The sequence below is a fragment of the Aplysia californica genome, unplaced genomic scaffold (genome assembly GCF_000002075.1).
Source record: "Aplysia californica isolate F4 #8 unplaced genomic scaffold, AplCal3.0 scaffold00034, whole genome shotgun sequence".
NCBI classification, from domain to species: Eukaryota; Metazoa; Mollusca; class Gastropoda; order Aplysiida; family Aplysiidae; genus Aplysia; species Aplysia californica.
The window spans coordinates 773,122-786,230 of NW_004797304.1; the positions used below are offsets into that span (position 1 = coordinate 773,122).

Sequence of the window (13,109 nt, forward strand, 5' to 3'; positions counted from 1 at the left end):
TGTGTGTGTGTGTGTGTGTGTGTGTGTGTGTGTGTGTGTCTCTGTGTGTGTGTGTGTGTGTGTTTTGTGTATGTGTGTGTGCATTCAAAACAATCGAGGTGAAGTATGTAAACTTCTTTGATCCAAACAAATTTCACTGATATTTCTTTGTTTTTGTTTTGATTTCTTTTTTTCGATGTGGAGATCCATTCTGTGAATACTTGCTCTATAATTTCTAGAAAATCAAATCATCTTTCAGAACGATATTCGTTTTATGCAGAGATACACAACATCACTACTTTATATCCTGATGAAAAAAGTATCGCAGTTTCCTTTCCCAATACCAACTACATACTGTAACATTCATTTATATCCCACCAACAGTTTATGTTTGTGTCCTCTTTTTCCATTTACAGCAGAAAGACAGCCTCTATTGTGTCTGGCGTTTTAATTTCGGTGCACGGGGGAGGGGGGGGTGTATTTTTCAGAATGCGTATCTCAAATGTTTCTAGATCTAGATGATACGTTGCCATTATAACCGAAAGGATCGTTGTTGTTATTTTTTATTCCAAAATCCATCTGTCTATCAAAATCTGTCTGCCTGTCCAAGAATAAGTCGAACGATTAGTGAGAAATATATGATCAAAATGTAGTTGTGGGCAAAACCAGGTTAACCGGATAACCGAATAATTTTTAATAAAACATAATAATCCCATATCAGACTCTTAAACTCTCTGTCCTAACCCTTTTGACAAAGTGGGTGCACCCTTTTGTTGAAGTGGTTGTAGTCTGTTTGTCAAAGTGGTTCTAACCCATTTGGTGAAACAGTTCATAACGCATTTAATTGCCGAAGAGGTGCATTAACATATTATCCGAATTTTGCCAATGCGACTCATTACACAGCCCTATAAAAATGTCATTTCTGCTTCATGGCCGTCGGTTTGTGGATCAATATGTGTAGTTAAATTCACGAATCTAACATTTAAAAATCTTGAGACTTTTATATCTACCGTAGGTGGAGAAGCTACATAATATATTACTCTTTGCCAAAAGCAGAAATATATACGGAACGTAACAATTTCTCTATTAAGAAAAAATGTTTTTGCTGATATAATATACGACTTCAGTCAAGGTTGTTGGTGGCTGAGGGGCATCATTGATTGGGCCTACTTCTTTATTTCCCGTGTGTTGTTTCTGTCTGCGCCTGTCTTAATTTTCCCCAGAACTAATTGACCACCTTTGTATTTATGTGCTTCTTCTTACTCAAACAAACGACCTCAGTCAGAATTTGTTTCCATTCACAACTCTGCGATGCCGCCTAGAGTAATTAAAAGTATTATAACACTAATGACACGCATATTCCTGTGTTATTGTTGGGAAAAATTGCATGATGATGTGCTCATATTAGGCTGGTTCTTTGTCTCATTTTGATAAGGCAGGCCAACTAGTCAGCCTTTGCCCGTAGTTGTGTCTGTCAACCAGCTCTTCTGTCTATCAGTGTGTCCATCGGTCCATTTGTCTGTTTGCAGATCAATCATGACTGACGATTACAGGTCTGGGATAATGTCTGGGGTATGGAAACACTCCAACGCCATGCTAGTATTGTATTAGTTTATTTATGCTTACCTTTAAATTCTGTTAGTGGACAAGTAAATTATATCTACACCCTCTTTTTTTATGAAAGAATCACTTTAAACAGTCACTATTCCTCGAAATTATTTTTCTTTAGTTGTTTGTTGTGTTTTTACTGTTGTTGTTTTGTTGTTGTTGTTTTGTTTTTGGGGTTTTTTTTGGGGGGGGGGGGGGGGTTGTCTGTCACTTGTTTTCTTTTCTTTCTTTTTGGTTCCATTGCTTTTTTGACATCGCTACGGCGGGGAAAGGGGCTTGGGGTAGTGTTTGTGAGGACTAACTACAACATCATCAACAGCAATGAATGTTATCATAACAACGACTACTATTACAACAACAACAACGACAATAACAACAACAACAACTACTACTACTACTACTACTACTACTACTACTACTACTACTACTACTACTACTATTACTACTACTACTACTACTACTACTACTCTGTTGTGCCGATTTGGTTCTCTTTACTCAAACAAACAAACAAATCAAAGAAGATTAGGAGGAATTACGCATACTATTTTCGCTACGTTTTCCAATATCCCCCTTCGAGACCCACTATCCTCCTTCCCCACACCACAAACACGCACACACCCGCCAATCACCACCGACAATATTATGTGTTTGTACATCTAGACACGTCGACAGCTTTCAAAGTGTGGACATCGTGTCTGGGGTCTAATTGCCGATACGTCTATGGAGGGCTCTCGTGGCCTAGAGGTTAAGGTGTTCGCCTCTCATTCAAAGGTCCCGGGTTCGAATCCGGGTAGCAACGGAAAAATTTTCTTCTCTAAAATTGTCTCCTTTCGCCCCCTTTCCTGCTCTCTAGCAATGTTCTGTCTCCACTTTCTGCCCCCACCCTCCTTCGCCTCTTCCTCTGGACTCCAGACTATTTCTTCAGTCTTTCGACCGCTACTCCTTGGCTCCTTCTTACTGCTGTCTTTCATCCACACCCGTGATCTTCTGGTAGGAAAGATCTACACCTAGCCTTCTCGGACGAGATCGAAAAATCTCGGAGGCCCCGTGGGCAAGTTGCGCACGTTGAAGATCCCTCGGAGGTCTAAAATCGACAAAAGTAGACTTCGGCCGCCACCCCGGCAATATTCGAAATTTCTTGTAAACTGAAAATGTTTGGTGTGTTTCGCGTTCATACGACCTTATGCAGCTGCGAGCGCCGAGAAACACATACCCCCCCCCCCAAAAAAAAAAAAAAGAAAAGAAAAAAAACCCCAAGAAACCGATACGTCTGAAAGTCCAGACAACACGTTGCCAATAACCGACTAGGTCTATGTTCTGTAGTTATTGCTTCATCAGTATTTTGGGCCATAAAAAGGTCAACCGTCAGTATGTCTCAATCTTTGGACTTTGAACTCAGTTTAATAACAATAAGAATAAAAAATAATAAGAAAGATAACAATAACAAATGATGATGGTGATAATACTACAACTACTGCTACTACTACTAACAATAATAATAATAGTAATAAAGATAATAATAATAATAATAATAATAATAATAATAATAATAGCAATAATAATTATAATTTCGATACCCTAAAAACAAAATGCAAGCTAGACTTTCTGTAATTGTGTATTATGTATAGGAACTTATTAAGCTTTTGTTTTTCTTCTTCTGTGTGTCTTCATTCACTATACAACGAAGAACTTGAGTTTATAATCCTTTTGCCTAGTACAAAATGCTGGGAAATGAACAGAACCGATCACACTCTCCGCACCTGCTTACATGGCTGCTGAATGTGTTCTTGGCGTGTGTAAGCTGACATTTATTGTGTCAGAACCATATCGTCACATTGCGTCTTATACATCTATTTGGAATCTATAGTGCGGTAAAAAAAAATCGTGGCGCATCTAATTATCAATTATCTCCTCAACTATCGAACATACGTTTTCTGATTTTTACACAATGACTTGTATCAATTTGTCTTAACAGATCAACGTTTTTGTAAACACCTGCTAGCTGTATACTAGAAAATCCTTCAATAAATACTATTTGTTAAAATCCAAGGTTCTGCTCGTTTGGCAGTTTCGATCTCTTTTTTTTCTTTTTTTCTTTCTTTTACTTTTAGGCTCATTACTTATTATGTTCGTTTACCTAAAACATATTTGTGTGTTTAGTTTACTGAAAAACGTTGATCAAAGGAACCGCAAGGGGAAAAAAGGAAGATTTTTTGCGCATTCCAAAGACACTCAAACTTTGAAAGTCAGAAAACTTTGCCAATCATTTTCTCGCTAATTTTACCTCTGTCACAAGACGACCCCACCTCCGTCAATCGCTGACATCTGGACTTTCGTTCAAGATAAATAGGAATTTGTTTTATTTTCGTGGAAAGAAAAATACATGAGTAAGAAATGTTAAAATGATTCTAATACCCTACTATGCCAAAACATGTTTGCTCCTGATTCCACCGCGCTTGACACAAGTAGTCCATCCTTTTCAGAACTGCTTCGTGCGCTTTGTTCTACGTTTTTAAATAGTGAAGTGCCCTAACAAAGTTATGTTTTTCAGAATTGGATACGAAAAAGTGAAATCTATATATCTGTCTATCTGTCTATCTATCTATCTATCTATCGGTCAGTCTATTCATCTATCTGTATACGAATCACAAATATGTATATATCTTTATGTGTGTGTTTCAGCGAATGACTGTCTGCCTGTCTGTAAGTCAATTGTTCTATTCAAGCAGCCTCAGCTCCTAAATTCCCCCAAACTAAAGTGCCACACTATAATACACTATTGTCCTTACGCGCGATCTTTTTCTACACCCTCACTCACCTGTCTATCTCTACCATCGATTGCTTCATCGATGGACCGATAAATCGATATACCTAGACACAACGGAAACCACAACACGGCGTTGTTTCCCTTGTATTAAGCTGTGTCTCTTCTTTGTTATCATTGCCCTCTTTTTCAAGTATGTAACACGAACGCTGTGTGTATTTTTACGTGAAGAACGTGATCTAACACCAGATCATAACAATGCCTGCTCATTTCAAAGACAGAGATCCGGTCCACGCGTATAATATTAAATCAAACTCTTGGACAGGGACAATAGACGTGTGTTTGAAATATTCGTGACGGGAAGAGACATGCTAGATATCGCTGGTGGAGTGATGAAACCTCGTAACCCTCAATTTTTTCGAAATTCGTTTTTTTGGCTTAATGTCTTCTCCCAGTCCTTCTTCACAATGTGTCAAAAGCACTAGGTTAAATTAGTAAGACAAAGTATGAAAAAAACTTAATAAAAAAACCTCGTATGTTTGCCCCCATGATATCCTGGCGTGATGAAACCTCGTAACCCTCATCCGGTGCGCCGATCTGCTTTTGCGTGGTTTCATCACTCCCTGTTTGAAAGAGCGGCGTGCTTATACGAGGTTCTGGATAAGCCTTCTTTATGAATTAGCTTAATTGAAGCACCCATAACTGACATTGTCTGGTGCATTTAATATATCTGACGGAATAAATAAATATTTCATTCATTCATTCATTCATTCATCCTTACGTTCATTCATTCTTTTATTTATTCACTTTATTTCAGTCAGTTCAGAAGTTCAAATATGGTCATAAGTGAAGTACTTACATTGTGTAAATATATAAAAAAATCCATTGATTAGGATGACTAACGTGCTGGTAATCAAGATGTTCTCATCGAGCACAAACGTAGTTAACATTTAAGTTAAGGCAACAGTCACACCTTGAAATGACAGGTGACGGTAGTCCTTACTAAGACTAGGGGACAGATCTGTGCACTCTCCTGATGTCAACAGGCCATTCTGTTTATCAAAGAGAGGGTAAGGTTTCGCATCTTCTCAGACTATTTTTAGTTTTAGTACAGGTTTTACGGCGCCCGCAACTGCATACGGTCATACGAGCGCCATGGGTTGAATGTCAACAGAGAAGTCCTTACAAGGAATCAGACTTACTCTGCTCGCCTCTCTAGCTTCAGCAGCACTAAGTCTGCTTCGACTATCAAGGCACCCCGGAAATAGAGGGTCACAAGAGCGTGACAAACATACAAAAGAAGTAGAGGAAAATGACGATAGTAAGGATTAGGACAGAAAAAGCAGCAGTTCCCTGTTGTAGTTCAGGCACAGTTATGAGCATGACATTGTTAGATCAGTCCATTTTTAATTCTACTGTGCACTAGAACGAGAAATGTCTCCCCCCCCCCCCTCCCACTTTTTTTTGGTAATGGCCTAAAGACATTTCTGTCAGTGGCACCGCCCCGGGGGAGTCTCAGACTATGAATCCGCTGTGTAGTCGAATCCTCCAGTTGTTGTTGTGACCGAATAGTACTGAACTTAACCATGGTCTTGATGACTCAGAAGTCTTCAGAGGACATTATGACAAAGTTGTGCCTCAACAACACAAGTAATACGGACATTTCCGATTCGGTATTGAATATCTCCTTCTAACTATGCTCATCACCTAGATCTTTATACCCTACAAGGGCTGGTTTGGAAACCACTGAGCAGACCACGTTCCATGAATTGACCACACCCACCATGTCGCAGTCCTTTCCAGGGCTGTTCCTGATATGTGGAGATAAGGAAGTATCAGCTTCATCCCAGACTGAGTCTGCACCGACACCGGTGTCGCCTGGAATCATACCCCAAACCAGACTGACGTTTCACTAGGCAGCTGTAAGTCAGATGCTGAATTATTACCTTCAAGGTCACAGCAACACGATCTGTAGACCATATTCAGGCACCTTAGCCACTTTTCCTGGAGCCTGATCCCGAGACACAGCTCATTTGTGATGCCAGCACAAATGATGCTCAAAAGAGGAAAAGAAAGGGTTTTTAGGAGTGGCAACAAATAAGCGAAAAGCTATCCGTGGATCAGGACGGGATCGGAATACGTAAAGGATCAATGAAAATCCCAGCTAGGTTATTGAAACCAAACTGGGATTGCAAGAGCTGGATTCTGAAAAGTAAAGGGCTCTCTGAAGTTGATAGACATTCTAATTTTGATTTAGTGTGGACCCTTTCATGGGATGACTAGTTGACCTCAGAGGAGGTATATTCAGAGACTAAACAGATAGGGAATACCTTCAATAAACAATTTTAAAAGGTGGCCATAAGGTGCCAGTGTGTTAAAAGATGTTCTTGACTTGAACTGGGTTGGATAAGTGATTTGTAAGAAACTTAGAACCAATATAATTATCAAAGCAACTCAGATATCTACAAAATATACAATTCTCCCTAGACCACGGGAGGCGGCCTCTCAACAGACCCGGCCTGGATGAAGTATTCAAGCAGAATAACCTGTCGCTGTTCATGTCAAAGACAGATATTATGCGCGACCTTTGCATCAGTCGTGAAGTTGACAATGGGCTGGAGGATCTTTGGAATGCTCACATTCTAGAAAAGGAGGCAGAGCGCAAAGAAAAGGAACGAGATAAATCTGAAGCCATTAAATCTCTAGCCAGTGATGAACCTAAAACGGCCGTACTTTCAATGGATCTTCAGCATCAGCCTTACATTACAAAACGAAACTCGCCGTTCATAACTTTACGCTATCGGATGCTGCAACACGTCAGACTACTTTTTTACGTGTGTCATGAAGCAGAAGGGGGACTTATGGCAAATGAGTTAGCTTCATGTCTATTGGATTTTCTGAAGGAAAAGCTGGACTTCCAGAAAACCATTATCGACAGCGACAACTGTGGTTACCAATACAGAAATGCCACACTTGAAAATGTTTCTCTCAGCCTGTTTTCAACAACACATGGAAGAACAATTGAACAAAAACATATCAAATGACAAACACAAATGGAAATTAACAGTGTGAACTCAGCTATTAAGAGATCGTTTCGAAAAACACGCATCGAGGTCCTCCAAGACTACCTCCATTTCTTCATGATGGCAAGAGCAAAACAAGAAACTTATCAATACAAATATTCGGATCACACATTCTTCAAGGAATATTCTAAGTGTGGAGGCTACGACAAGTCTATAAAACTAGGTAGAAAAACGGGTGATCCGATTGTCAGGTGTTTGAAGTACATCCCAGACATGAACATCCAGCTCAAGATGCACCTCAAATATGAATGGACTGCCGTTCCGAAGGCAGGACACAGAAACATAAGGTCCATCCTCCCTCACCACTCTACACAAAACGTTTAAGTACAATCACCTACAGGTGCTTAAATCTGTTATTGCCAATATGCATCGTCACTTCATGACAATTTATACCATTAACATTAATGGTTGTTAATTATGATTCAACATCTCTTATGAAAATCATCTGTAGTGCAAACAGAGACCATATTGCAGAGATTTATTATTAATTTGAGCATTTTAGTAAAACTGGAAGTAACCAGATCTAATCTTGGCAAACATAAATTCTGCAGGTAACACACATTTATTTGACTTCAGTTGGCCGGGAATCGAACTCCAAACCAATTGGTTTCGAATAAACATCTTTATCACTTTGTGGCGTTTCAAACAACAGACGCATACTGCATCCAAAATGAGCAGCGAGAAAGCTCGCAACCCTCAAACTTTGTCCTGATGAAACCTCGCAACCCTCCCGCCGGCTGACTACGGGGTTTCATCACGACAAAAATGTTGTAATGAAACCTCGCATCCCACAACGTAACCACATAAACAATAGAAAAGTTATTTTTATGTACTAACCACGTTTCTAACATGTTTTTATCTATCTGTACCAACTTTGGTTCTTATAGGTCTTTTTATTCACGAGTAAATCAGTTTTTTGTCTCTCCTGTAAAATTTTCCTTTCTGGGGTTACGAGGTTTCATCACTCCACCAGCGATATGTTTGTTTGTCTGTTTGTTTGTTTGTTATTTGTTTGTCTTTGGGTTTTCCGGGGGGAAATTCTCCTCAGATCCTTAAATATTTTCAGGCGTTCCTTTTTTCAGCGATTTCGATTTTACCGTACCGGCAAGATACGTTTGCAAAACTCATGAGATTCTTTTTTGTTTCTTCTTTGTTAAGTCAAGAAAGTTCTCAGTATAAGTTATCTTATCCATAACCTTTTCAACTGAGTTTGCCATGGTTTAGTGTTAAGAGCTCTTTCATTCTTATTTTTATCGGTTTGATTTTTCATTTAGAGTTGAGCTTGTCGTTTCAAAACACATTATGTACATGAAGTACTTGAAAGGTCATTGTTCGTGCGGACAAGCTGACACGACTGTTTCATTAAACACATTCTGTTTGCATACGGAAGTGAGAAATAAATGGTCGCTTTTAAGGACAAGGGGGCTATCCCGAAAAATTCTGACTGAGAAATGCGAAGGTAAAGTTTTTGGGCCCTTGTTCAGTTTCTTTTAAAGACAAGGAGAGTTTTCTCTTTAACCAAACAAATATAATTATTATGTTCCTCGCAATTTACCGATCGACGGAATCTTGATATTGTGTTGCACGTTTTAACGATCGTATAATTATTGTATCATTCTTGGGAGCTCTTCAATGTCATATCTTAATTTTAATTTTAATTTTCATGCTATTGTACTTTTGAAAATATTGCGTGAATGTTCCTTGATGTGAATAAAAGAATAAAGATGAAAGTGAATTTTAAATTTTTGTTCTCAAAAATATAAAATATATTAAATGTTTTTTGTGAACTTTGAGTTTGATACCTGGCATTGTATCATTCTTGTGGGCTCTTCAGTTTCTTACGTTTATTTTAACATTAATTTTCATATTAATTTTCATATTTTTACACTCTTGAAAATACATGTGAATGTTCCTTGATGTGAGTAAAATAATACAGATGGGAGTGAATTTTTTTGTTAACAACTATTTCAAAACTATAAAATATTAACGCATTCTTCAGTTTGCCGCGCAATTATACAATCGTTAAAACGCTAAGCGTAATCTTATGATTGTCGCACAATTATGCGATCGTTAAATCGGTCAATTGCGACGGTCTCCAATAGGTAGGGCAATGCCCACTTTTGGTGTTGATCAAGATTTCTGGAAACCCCCGAAATCTTGGTTAGCCTGAAAGGCGACCAAATGTCCACGCAGAGAATGGAAATGTGGCTCGCAGACACCAACATGGCAGATTATACGGGCAGTGAACTTCTTCATATCTGGCGCGTAGTTATATATATATATATAGTCACACATTGTTTCTGTTTTGTAATAGAAAACAGGAAATCGGCGAGAGTGGTCCTGGTGTCTGTCCTACTTGGGTCAGAAACAATGATTGGGGTTCTTTCCTGCTAGTATTTCGGTCAGACGTTATGCGTAGGTGGCTCAAGACACAGCATGCAAGACTAAATGACAACTCTGTGTTTTTTTTCTTCAGAAATAAGACTTGAAAAAAATGCAGTAAAAATACAGCACAAATAAAATGGGGATATCAACCTGCAAAACCCTAAACTACCACTACCCCCGCTCCAAATATTTGAATTTAAAAAAAGGCTAGAGAAAAATGGAAAGGTACAATTAACTGCTGGACTATCTAATCGGCCCTCTCGACTCTTGGTTAATACGAGGCCTGCAGTTACATTCTCTGCGTGGACATTTACTCACTTCTGTATGCAAACAGAATGAAACGGTTGGGTCAGCTAATCAGCATTAAAATTGACCGTTCAAGTACCGTACCCTATGTAAATGATTTTTTGCTACAACAAGCTACAAGCTCAACTCAAAACAACAACAAAATGGTAATAAAAAGAAAGGAACTCTTAAAACTAAACCATGGCAAACTCAGTAGGCTAGAACAGGTTCTGGAGAAGAAAACTTATACTGACTGAGAACTTTTTAAAAACAGAAAATGTGTGTGTGTGTGTGTGTGTGTGTGTGTGTGTGTGTGTGTGTGTGTGTGTTAGGAGTGGATATGTTTGTGTGTGAGTGGGTATGTTTGTGTGTGTATGTTAAATACCCTCAAAAGTTCCAAAAACAAGCGTCACCAGGCAAGGGCCAGCATATTTTTAGACCCCGATTGTACACTTGTCGGATGCGGCATGCCCTGGTTGAATTTGATGAGAAAAAAAAAGAAAAGAAAAGAAAAAAAAATCTTATTTTGCTGGTAGGTGGGCTTTTTAAAAATGTTTTTTTTTATTGTTTTTTTTTTGTTTTGTTTTTGGGGAAGGGGGGGGGGGTGGTCAATGTTTGGGATAATAGGTTCTGTACATTTTCTGGAGGCACTAGCTAGCTCAGTAGGCATCTGTATTATGCTAATGGAGCGGGTGGATGTCGTTTGAATCCCAAAATGGGGGTTCTTGAAATCTGATCGTTTTGTGGAGTTTACAAACCGCTCAGCCAATTTATTGGCTCGGACCTATTGGAAACCATGTTCTTGATTGGGTTGGACCTATCGAAACCGTTCTTTATTGCCTCGGACCTATCGGAGACCGTTGTTAAATTCGCAGGTACCTCCAGGTTACTAATCTAATAGTGTTGATAGGGATGTTAACTCTTTAAGGACGTCGTTTAGGATGCATAGTAATAATATATCCGACAGCAAACCGAACGCCATGTTGTGGCATTTTTCAAACCACCTGTAAAATAATAACGATATTATAATAACACGAATCAGAAACACACATTTGTATATTTAATAGTATATATGTTGTAGTTCACCTTTTTAAGTAAGGATAAAGAAAATCGAACTAAAACACCCATGTGAATAACGGAAGTTGTGCTTATTCGTTGAAATTGCCCCAAAACAAAGTTTCCAGGAGTTGTTGAAAGACTAGAATGCGTGTCCTCAAAAAGTTAAATCCATACAATTTACTGTAACATTTACAGTTCCTGGGAACGTCCGAATATTGAAATAATTAAAAATGGCCTAACATAATTGTTGACGTCTGTTTTGAATCTGGCATTTAAAGAAGGCCATTCTATTAGTTTTACTGCATACTGTAAGATGTAACGACAGTGATTGTCGTGGTCTAATGGATTAAATTAATACAGTTAATGGTCATTTTTAGTCAACTGACAGTTTGACTGCTAAAATAATGTGTAGGCAAGAATAAGCAGTGCGTTTATATTACAGAAATAACTCGTCAACAAAAACGCACACTTTCGATCTCATTTCTAAAGTAAAAAGCACACTTATTTCCCTAACATACTCACTCCTCTTAATTTAACTTGTTTTGTTCACATGTGATTAGCATTTTTCCTACACCTTTGAGTACATTTCATTTATATTCAAACAGCATTTTTCTCACGAGGTTTTGGAAGGGGTCACATGTAGGTCTTATTTATTTACTTTTCCCATTTTGTATTTGTCTGTCTGTCTTACTTTTCTCCTCGACTAAATGACCATAACTAATTGTGAAGATGTTCTTTATTAATTCTATCCTGCTACATATATTTGCAAATGGAAAACTCTATGTTTAGTCTTATTATCATGAAGAAAAATAGAAGTTAACTTTTTCTCCTTCATATTTCCTTGCCAAAATCTAAAATGATGAAGGTCCAGAAAAGGATGACAACCCTCCGTTTTTGCCTGGTTAGACTAATTGCTTCAATCAATAGATAATTATAGAATGGACTTGTTAACTCATTAGAAGCTATAGATCGAGGTTTATGGCAAAGTGATGGTTAGGATCTTAGCTTGTCTTTTCTTACTCGCCCTGTTTTACCTAATTGCTGAGCTCCCCCCTCCCCCCCCAACCCACTCTCCCGTAATTAATCATAATTATACATACATATTATAGGGGGTAGAAAATGTACAAGCCCACCCTGTTTAGTAATTAAAGGTCGCGCAAAGCATTCTCCAACCATTTCAGTCGATAAGCCCGCTTTTTCATTAATACGTAAGGTAATACTAAATTGGATAGTATTTTTTACGTTGATTTCCACGCAAATAAATGACTTTTAAGAAAGTGTTGAACAATACTACAAACTGTAAACGAAAAAGATATGCTGCATTTAAGTTTGGTTGTATTTTGGGGGGGCCAACAGCCTAGTTGCATAGATCGCTCATCAGTTAATGTAGTGTGCTGTTTTGTGTGTGTTTTTTGTTTTTTACATAATATGTTTCAAACTTTGCAATTCTTTCTGGCTCTAATTTTATTAGTCAAACATTTTAAAATGTTAAATAACATTTCGAACCATGTATATTATAGATATCTCGGTCTTCCTGCTAGGATGTTGAACACTTCTCCTTCAGGGTGGTCTAAACAAGCAACAGACTGAACTGTCTTTAGGCCATTCCCAAATGGAGGATACTAACATGTTTCTATACAGAGTAGAATTGTAAATCGGCTGATTTATCAATGCAATGCTCATACTGTGCCAGAACAACATAAGGGGAAACTGCTGCCTTTTCTTTCTTTATCCCTACTATCGTTACAGTAAAACTACAAAGAACTTAATGGACACCATCCAAAACCAAGCTCTTCGTCTTATCTCTGGCGGAATGAGATCCTCACCGACTGCAGCCTGTGAAATTCACACGTCTCAACCAACATCTCAACCGAATTAGAGTAAACCAGTCTGCTGCCTGCCCACTATGTGACTACCCCTCAGAGACAGTGGAACATCATCTGTTC

The 13,109-nt window shown here is 38.4% G+C and overlaps 1 long non-coding RNA gene across 1 annotated transcript in view; it reads left to right on the top strand.

The window, feature by feature from the left end:
- LOC118479181 overlaps positions 1-13,109 on the top strand; it is a 91,081-nt gene that overhangs the window by 58,959 nt on the left and 19,013 nt on the right. The gene's annotated exons all lie outside the window — the stretch shown is intronic.